The following is a 7,605-nucleotide window of genomic DNA, read 5'->3' as shown; positions in this document are numbered from 1 at the left end:
CTGGGTTTCATTATTTCACCAAGAGAACAAAAAATACCAAAAAAATTTCCAGAAACTTGTTATTTTCTCTGCAAGCCTTGCATCTTTATGCCATTTGTGCTCAAAATGAGAGTGTACACCAGAGTGATCATTAAGCAATTACAAATCCACTACAATGAATAACTACTGATACTCAGGTAATGAGAAATGTCTCCAGAAATTATAAGCAAAAGACATCACTGTCTAAGACATCATGCTCCCCAAACATAAGGAAGTCCCCCCAGTCTCGCGTGAATGAAGGTTGCATACTCCACCATTGGTCTCAACAGAAATGAAGGCTGCATATTGCACCTTAGGAAATGTTTCAATTCTTGGGTCAGCATTAAAAAAATTCTCAGTTAAACATATTTATTGTGTAAATATGCAGTTACTACTTATAAGACATTCTCTCAGATGCTATTGGGGTGCAAGGCTAAATATATATATAGTAGAACCTCCGTAAGTTGACCACCCGAGGGACTATAACAACTGGCCAGCATACAGAGGGGGTCAGCATAAGCGACTAGCCCCACTGTACTTATCCGTGCATGTGCTACATGTTCCATCTATGAAAATTAGGTCAACTTAAGGAGGTGGTCAGCTGTGGAGGTTCTGTCGCATGTGAATCACTACCTTCAGGTGTCTGCAAGCTGAAATGTAAAGTATGTGATGAGTGCCATGAGGGGAGATGCAAAGGGTGAGGGGGGTCTGAGGTAGGATCATCTCCCTGTGAGGGAATCTGGAGACAGTGGGCGGGTCACAACAAGAAAAGGTAACATCTGTTCAGAAAACAGTCTCCTTTAACTAGAATTCAGGGTGTCCCTGAGAGATATAGCTGGAATGTTAGGCTGAGACCAGCCCATGGAGCACAAGCACCAGGTCCAAGGGTTTGGAGGTTATCAGCGGGAAAATGCAGACTCACCAAGTGTAACCGGTATTTCCTACCTCTCCCATGTTTACCTATTTACAGTATTTCTTTTTATCACAGCTTCAGGGAGATACAGTTGACATATATTTAACCCTTTGATACATTGTGCCATGTGTAAACACCCAGGAAAGCATCACCACCATTAAGATAATGAGTGTGTGACCACCCTCCAGAGTCTCCTTGTAACCCTTTGTAATTTCTCCCTCCTGCCCCATCCCCAGCACTGCTGATCTGCCTTTCATCACTACAGATTAGTCCACACTTTCTAGGATTTTATATAAAGAATTGCACAGTGTAGACTGTTAGACTGCTCCTTTCTCTCGGCATAACTGAGATTCATCTGTGTCATCGGCTGTAGTCACAGTCTGCTCCTCCTTACTGGCGAGTGGAGCCCCAGTGCACAGCTGCACCACAACTGGTTTATTCCTTCACCTTCTGAATGGTCATTTGCATTCTCTCCAGTGTCCAGGAGCTCTTACAAATAAAGCTGCTATAAAGATTTATGTACAAGTCTTTGTCTGGACATATGCTTTCATTTATTTTGGATAAATACCCAGTCATGAAATAGCTGGGTCACATGGGTTAATATCATCCTTTTTAAATAACCACTAAACTGTTGGCCAGAGCAGTTCCCCATTTTACACCACCCCCGGCACATGAGGGTTCCATTTGCTCCTCATCCTTGGGAACACTTGGTATCGTCACTGTTTTTTAAGTTTCAGACATTCTAATAGGTGTGTAGCTTGAATTTGTATTTCCCAAATGACCAATAAAGTTGAACATCTTTTTATGTTTTTCATCGACATTTTTATAGCTTCTTTTGTGGAGTGTCAAATTTGAAGTATTCTAATCTTCTACCCATATTTGAATCTCTGACTGAGATTTTGGAGTTCTTTATGCATTCCAGATACAAATCCTTTACCAGACATGATTTGTAAACATTTTCTCCCAGTGTTGGCTTGTCTTTTCATTCTCTTAACAATGCCTCTCAAAAAGCTGAAGTTCTTAATTTTAATGAAGTCTGATTTATCCTTTTTTTATGGATCATGATTTTGATGTTGCTTCTAAAAAATCTTTGCCTAACTCAAGGTCACAAAGATTTTCTTCTGTTTTCTTCTAGTTTCATAGTTTTACATTCAGGTCTATGGTCCATTTTAATTTTTTTGCAAATGATGTAAGGTATGGATTGAAGTTTTGTGTGTTTTTTTCATATGAATACCCAATTGTTCAGTACCATTTGATTAAAAAATCTTTTTTGGCTTGATGCTTGTGGCTTAAGTGGCTAAGGTGCCCTCCGCATACACCGGAGCCGGTGGGTTCAAGTCCAGCCTGGGCCCGCCAAACAACAATGATGGCTGCAACCAAAAAATGGCTGGGTATTGTGGTGGGCACCTGTGGTCCCAGCTACTTGGGAGGCAGACGCAGGAGACTGGCTTGAGCCCAGGAGTTGGAGGTTGCCGTGAGCTGTGATGCCACAGCACTCGACCCAGGGCAACAGCTTGAGGCACTGTCTCAAAAAAACTTTTTTTAATAAAAAATAATAAAAATCTTGTCTGTGTATCTATTTCTGCACTCCATTCAGTCCCACTGAGTTGTCTGCCTTGATTACTATGGTGTTTTATGTTTTTGATGCCATCATAAATGGCTTTTTCCAAGTCTGGCTATTCACTGCTTATACATAGAAATACAATTGATTTTCATATAAGATCTTTATTTTTTCCAATTTTAAATACAGCTTTCTTTAAGACGTTGCATTTTCCACTCACAAGGCAGTGTTTTTAAAGCCCAATGCTGTTTCCTTCCCCTGCACACATGTTCTGTATTCAAGTATTGAGAATACCTAGTAATTCACCATAGCAACTCAAAGTCAAATCTGCCACATAATTTGCTACAAATATGTATCCTTCAATATTTTTCTGTGTGGAACGATGCTACATCTACACTTGGGTTGGCTTAATCAACCTCTTCAGGGCCGGGGCCAGAGGAAGCACCACCAGAAGGAGGACACCACCACCAGGGAAGTCCCCGGCTTCCTCCTGGCATGCCCCCCCTTCCTCTTGGCATCCCCCCCATTCCTCCTGGCATGCCCCCCCCGTTCCTCCTGGCATGCCCCCCGCGTTCCTCCTGTACTCTGGCACAACTTGGTAATGATGGGGCTGCTGACTTTCTCCAGCTCCTTCTGCGGATGTTCAGTTTCTTCTCTGCAGTCTGGTTCTTATCAAGCCAGTTGCTAATCTCATTACACTGGTCAGGAATCTTCTCTGTCCTCGTCGTTGATCTTGCCTTGAACTTTCTCATCTTCAACAGTCACTTTCATCCTATGAGCACAGGACTTAAGTGAATTCTTGTTGAAACCCGGTCTCTCTGCTTCTCATCTTCAGCCTTCCTGGACCTGACAGTCAGTGTCTTCCTTGCTCAAACGTCCCTTGCCCTTAGCGATGGTCATCTTGTTCTCTTTTCCTATACTCCTATCCACAGCAGGGACACTGAGAATGCCATTGGCATCAATATTAAAAGTGACTTTAGTCTGAGGAACACCACAGGGAGCAGGAGATAGGCCTGTGAGTTCAAACTTGCCAAGCAAGTTGTCATCCTCGGTCATGGCACGCTCACCTTCATAAAGGAGGATGAGCAGGTAGTGAAGGTCAGTGTCTGCTTGGTAAGCATGGGCGTATTGGGCTCAGTGAGCACAGTCATAGCTCCACCAACAGTCTCAATACCCAGAGAAAGAGGAGAGACATCCAATAGTAGCAAATCCTGAACATTCATGGATTTGTCACCAGATAGGATGGCCACCTGGACAGCTGCACCGTAAGCCACAGCTTCATCAGGGTGGATGATCTTATTCAGTTCTTTTCCATTGAAGAAGTCTTGGAGAAGCTTCTGAAATACAGGTAGAACCAGCAGCCAGGACAATGTCACGAATCTGTGGCTTGTCTAGTTTGGCATCTCGAAGGGCTACAGGGTCCAGGGTGCCATGGAACAGATCTGTGTTCAGTTCTTCAAATCAGGCATGGTGATGGAGGTATAGCAGTCGATTCCCTCATAAAGGGAATCAGTCTCAATACTGGCCTAGAGTACGCTTAGCACGTTCACAAGCAGTACGGAGGCGACGGACAGCTCTTTTATTCTCACTGATGTCCTTATGTTTGCACTTAAACTCAGCAATAAAATGGTTGGCCATTCAGTTGTCAAAGTCTTCTCCACCCTAGTGAGTGTCTCCGGTTGTACATTTGACCTTGAATATTCCATCCTCAGCAGTGAGGACTGACACCTCAAAAGTGCCACCTCCGAGGTCCAAGATCAGCACATTTCTTCCAGCTCCAACCTTTTAGTCTAAGCCGTAAGCAATAGCAGCAGCAGTTGGCCCGTTTATCATCCTAAGAACTCTGAGACCAGCAGTTGTTCCAGCGTCTTTGGTGGCCTGACGCTGAGAGTCACTGAAGTGAGCTGGCACTGTGACCACAGCACTGGTAACTGTCCTTCCAAGGCAGGCTTCCGCAGTTCCCTTCTTCTTTGTGAGAACCATGGGCAACACCTCCTCTAGGCAGAAACTCTGTCTGTCCTTTGTATTCTACCTGGACCTTGGGCTGCCAGAGTCGTTCACCATCACACAGGGCCAAAGCTTCATATCAGACAGGACACCAGCATCACCAAACCAGCATCCAATCAGATGCCTGGCATCCAAAACTGTGTTCGTGGAGTTCGTTGCAACTCAGTTTTTCCACAGTATCACCAATCAATCGTTCTATGTCAGCAAAGGCAACGTAACTTGGAGAGTTTGTTTTCCTCGATCACTGGCAACTGTCTCTGCTTCTCATGCTTGAGACACCCACGCCAGAGTAGGTGGTGCCGAGATCAGCACCAACCCAGGTCCCTGAGACGGTTGCTGACTCACAGAGCCGGCTCGGTTTACGAAGGGCAGCAGAAGACCCGAGAGCTACCGACACGTTCAGTGAGACTTAGTTTTTATATATGATCTCGTATCCTACAATCTTGCTCAAGTCACTTCCACATGTCTATATATAGTTTTTCAAAGCCTCCCCATGCAGAAACTAGCTGTCTCCAACCCCATTCAAGTTTCTCTGGGAGTTTGGCCTGGGTCGCCACTCCAAAATCTCTTCTTTTATGCTGAGCTTCTCTTCAAAAGTACCTGATATCTTTTGTTAAATGACTTCAGTTCAGTCCATCTCAATCCAGCTGATATTTTACCAATAATGTTAAACTTCAAAAAGGAAAGAGGGGGTTGGGGTTGTTTGTTTGTTTAAAGCAAAATAGTTCAAAGAAATAAAGCAAAGAGTTTTAGCCACTGTTTCCCAGAGGCTCCTTAGGCCTTATGCAAAATACCCACCTCTTTTTTTTCTTTTCGCAACCTCCCAGAAAGACAGTATTTTTCAATATAAAACAAAAAGTTCTTGTGAATGATGGTAAATTTTGGCCTTATGTCTGCCTAAAAGAAACCATTCAAAAGACTCTTCTCAGGTAAAAAGATTTTCCTATGCCAAGGAAATTTTTAAATTCTATCACTGGAAACAGAATCTACTGCCAACTCTGAATTAGCAATTTATCCTAATCTTTTAAAATTACCATGGCTTAGTTTCATCTGGCACCTGTCCACGAAAATTTCTCCAGAGGTAAGAATGTTTTAGGAAGTGACTATACCAGTGCTTTGAAGAGTGACTGCCAGTTAAAAAGAAAATCAAGTCAGGAAGATCACTTATTTGACTATTGCAATAATCCAACTCATATATAATAGAGATGTGACCTAGAGATAAGAGCAGTAATGGAAAGAAAAGAATAATTGTGACTTTTTTAAAACATATTTTTTGTTCTCTGCCTTCCAGAAACTGATAGTTTGGAGGAGATGACAGATACCAGAAACTGTCTCTGTTTACACCTCTCTTTCTTTCTTTTTTAAATTTTAAGTTAATAAATAAAAAAAAGGAAGAAATAAAAAAATAATAAATAAATTTTAAGTTAATGTGAGGGTATAAACAATTAGGTTACAGTGTTTGCATCTGTAGTCATGTCCCACCCTGGGAGGTGTGCCACCTCCCCACATTGTGCCCAATAAGTGGGAGCACCCCACCCCCCGTCTACCCTCTCCCCACTCCCTCATCACTCCTCCCCTCAACTCTAATTGAATTTTTCTCTTATGTGAGTGTATGTTAGATTTACCGGCTTCATATTAGTATTGAGTATATCGGATATTTGCTTTTCCATTTCTGTGATACTTTACTAAGAAGGTGTTTCAACTCCATCAAGGTTAATACAAAAGGTGTAAAGTCTCCATCTTTTTATGGATAAATAGTACTCATGGTGTACATATAACACGGTTTATTAGGATTAATAAACCTTGGTTGATGGACACTTAGGTTGTTTCCACATTTTAATGATGGTAAATTGAGCTGCAATAAACAATCTAGTACAAATGTCCTTGTAGTAAAATGATGTTTTTCTTCTGAGTACATGCTTAATAATGGGATTTCAGGATCAAATGGAAGGTCTATTTTGAGTTCTTTGAGAACTCTCCATACTTCTTTCCAAAGAGGCTGTATTAATTTGCAGTCCTAGTGTGACGTTTTAAAATCAAGAGATGAAATAAGAGCTGAGTGAGTGAATTGTGGAGAACAAGGGAGAGAAGGGAGTCGAAGACGGAGAAAATGGTAACACTCATTTAGAGAAAAACAGTCAGTACATGAGCGAGCATGAGATGGGCTGAGGCTGGGCAGAGAGGTGACTGGTCAGACAGTGGACGTGTTGAGTCTGGTTCAGATGTTGAGAGAGGCCAGAATGACCAAAGGAAGGTTGGGCCGTGGTTCCAGTGTGGCACTGCCACTAACCACCGTGAGAGACAGACCTGTTGGAGCCTCCCCAGTGCAGCGTCCACCACACCTCCCCGCTGAGAAGCCCAATGTAGTCTCCACATCCACTGCCTCTGCAGCACCACATGCTGACTCAAAGGGTGAATTCTGAGTGGCCTAAGCCAGTCACATGTGCCACTCCCAGGGCAGGTCCCAAGTCCACCTGGGACAGGAGGGAAGCCGGGTGTGCTTCAGAACAGTGTGCTCGCTCTGCAAGAAGCCCCAGGGAGACGGTGTCTGCTTTCACTGAGCACTGCCAGGTCTGGATGGGAGCCAGGAACGGCTACGGCCACTGTGTCATGGGTTTCAGAAAGATCAAGAAGAATGGAGACTAAGAGAAGGTCCAAGGCCTTGGTGATTAGGAGATGCATAATGCTTCTAAAGTAGCAGTTTCTGGAAAGCCAAAGGGGTGAAAGAAGCAGGTAAAGAGAGGGAGACAGCAAGGATGTGAAGTCCAATTTTAGTGGAAGGTCAGCAGCCAAAGAAGGAGGAAGGATGAAATACCTTGCACTTCCAGGTTGCAGCAGGTTGGAGGGCGGGTAGTTTGTGTCATTTCCTGCTCCATGTAGGGGACCAGCCCCTACACAACCTGTGGGTATCCCTGGTGCTTGGCAGTGACGGTGAAGAGAGAATGAAAGAAATAACAACACAAGATGGGATTTAAAAAGAATGGGCCCAGGGAACCATCACTGCCTAATGTGAGAGCCAGCAAGCCCTGTGTTCCAGGTTAACTCAGTATTTATTACCTAGATTATCTTCAAATTAGCAAATGAATAGTCATGAAAGAAGACAAAG

General features: G+C 43.5%; 1 pseudogene; it reads right to left on the bottom strand.

Moving 5' to 3' along the window:
• Positions 1 to 2,883: 2,883 nt before the first annotated feature.
• Positions 2,884 to 6,898, bottom strand: LOC100944013 (annotated as a pseudogene).
• Positions 6,899 to 7,605: the final 707 nt, after the last annotated feature.

The sequence above is a fragment of the Otolemur garnettii genome, unplaced genomic scaffold, assembly GCF_000181295.1.
Source record: "Otolemur garnettii isolate 467f Iridium unplaced genomic scaffold, OtoGar3 scaffold00125, whole genome shotgun sequence".
NCBI classification, from domain to species: domain Eukaryota; kingdom Metazoa; phylum Chordata; class Mammalia; order Primates; family Galagidae; genus Otolemur; species Otolemur garnettii.
This window is presented reverse-complemented; position numbering and strand designations above follow the sequence as displayed.